A 2157-nucleotide genomic window follows, 5' to 3' on the forward strand; every position below is an offset into this window, starting at 1 on the left:
AGGTGAACTTAAACTTAGAATAAAAGGTTCCTCTGGGGGGAAAGAAAAAAAAAAAACCCTGCAAAGCAGCTCCCTTCAATCAGTATAGGTTAAGAAGACTGAACTTATTTTTCTTTGACTTCTCTGAAACATTCATATAAGTCCTTCATTTTCCAAGTAGAGAAAGTGACCAAAAAAAAAATTACGTGACTTGTCTTAATATCAGGGGAGAGTCAGAAGTATAATGCAAGTCACCATACTCCTCAACAAATCCCATCCTCTACTAACAATGTAAAAATGTGTATACACTTATACACATGCATGTTTTGTATTACAGTAGTGGTAAAGAATACACACACACACACACACACACTCTCTCTCTCTCTCTCTCTCTCTCTCTCTCTCTCTCTCTCTCTCTATATATATATATATATATATATATATATATATACATATATATATATATTTTTTTCATGTATCCGTATGTTAGGATGATCTATCTTATATTTACCCTCACAGACAAACATTGACCCTGACACTAACTCTGAAGACGTTCATAAATTAAATAATACAGCAGTAAGTCTGCTTTCCCTTTATAGTGGGGCTTAATGAATAGCTACAGGGATATTGGGGCAAACACACTAAACTGAGAACCCAATTTTACCAGCATCAAGTAAAAAACAATGGGCACTTCTTAGGCACATATCACATGCAATATATTGTGGGGAGACAGAGAGAGCAATAGCACACAATCCTTTCGCTTGTAAGGAGATTACAATCTTGCTAGCAGTGGCAAAATAAAAGCTAACCACCAAAAGATTTAAATAACAAAGCATGGCCCCCAAAGACCATTTTTGGAGAGCAAACTGAAACAAGCAAAACTGAAGAAGCTGAAACAAAAAGAGGAGTGGTGGGAAGCAAAGGGCATCCTCTCCTTCATTGAGGGTACATTAATGGAGAACCCACTGTGTGCCAGGCTCTGCATTGGTGCCGAGAAGAAGACGGCTGCCCTGCTGAAAGGGCAGCTGCTGGTGGGACAGACGGCCAGGGAAGCACCTGTGCCCTGAAAGGGGTTTTATAGAAATAGGTGCAGGATGTTGGGAAAGGGGAAATGCCTCACTTGGAGGTAGGGGGTGGAAATGATGGACCAGGAAGCTTTTATAGGAAAGGTAAAAGGCAATCTGAGTTTTACACGATTAGGAAGAATATGTCAAGCACCCTGGGCTGCGGGTGGACAGAAGAGGCGTTATGATAGGGGAGAGTACACAGAGTTAAGAGAGAGAGAGAGCAGCGGGGTCGTGGCTTTGCAAGGTCAGTGTGCCTTGAGGGGAGTACACCTGGAGCCTGCAGGGAGCGGGGCTGGAAAGGAAGACAGTGCCCATGTCACAGGGTCTCTGATGCCACCGCTGGTGATTAAGGGTAGTCCCATGAGCCAGCATGTCCAAAGGGTCCCTGATGGAACACTGCCTCCTTGGGAGGTCAGTGTCTATTTCTCGAGATACGAGTCTCCTGGTCAATAAGTCTGAAAATTGTTGGCTCAGGCCCAATTCAACAAGTCTCTTGCCTGCAGGAAAAGTGGGAGCCCATAATGAGCTAATGTACGTGTGACTCTCCATGAAATACACGACACGATGAACACATATTTGACCATGGAACCCCCTGTGCCATGAAGAACATCGATCTAGAGGGACCAGTGAGCTTTGGGACTCACCCTGGAGAGCTTATGGGACGAGACAGGGAGACTTGAATCATACTAAGGTGGCGAAAGTTGTGAGCAAATATGCCTTTCTGAAGAAATACCACTGCTGAATGAAATCCATTAAGCGCTAGCCACACAAATTCAGTACGATGCTTACTTGACACGTGTATGCCCCTCTGGAAACTTTCGTATAAGGTTTTGACGTCCTCGTAGAAATATGTCAAGGGCTCGTCACTGTCAAGTAGCGTGGATCTGCGAGCACCATCGCTGCCCTGTGGAAAAAGACAGATGCACAGATGAGCATGTCCAAAGAAAGCATTAAAAATAAAAAGCCTGAAGTACACGCCTCCGGTCCTCCAGGGGAACCCTGTGGGGTAGCTGCTCGGGGAGTATTCGTTGCATAAACTGAAGGACAGGCTGGGGCCCAGAGGCCCAGTTTGTGTCAGCTCTTGTGGAAATGACACAGCATTCAGTTTCAC

General features: G+C 44.5%; 1 protein-coding gene across 1 annotated transcript in view; it reads right to left on the reverse strand.

The window, feature by feature from the left end:
- The window catches only part of ACSL1 (acyl-CoA synthetase long chain family member 1), a 38779-nt gene extending 36833 nt beyond the window's left edge, over positions 1–1946 (reverse strand). The window contains exon 1 of the mRNA XM_019667178.1: positions 1836–1946. The gene's annotated coding sequence lies outside the window, so the exon portion shown is untranslated. The remainder of the gene's footprint in view (positions 1–1835) is intronic.
- Between the last annotated feature and the right edge of the window lie 211 nt (positions 1947–2157).

This window comes from Hipposideros armiger, unplaced genomic scaffold (assembly GCF_001890085.2).
Source record: "Hipposideros armiger isolate ML-2016 unplaced genomic scaffold, ASM189008v1 scaffold_488, whole genome shotgun sequence".
Lineage (NCBI taxonomy): Eukaryota > Metazoa > Chordata > Mammalia > Chiroptera > Hipposideridae > Hipposideros > Hipposideros armiger.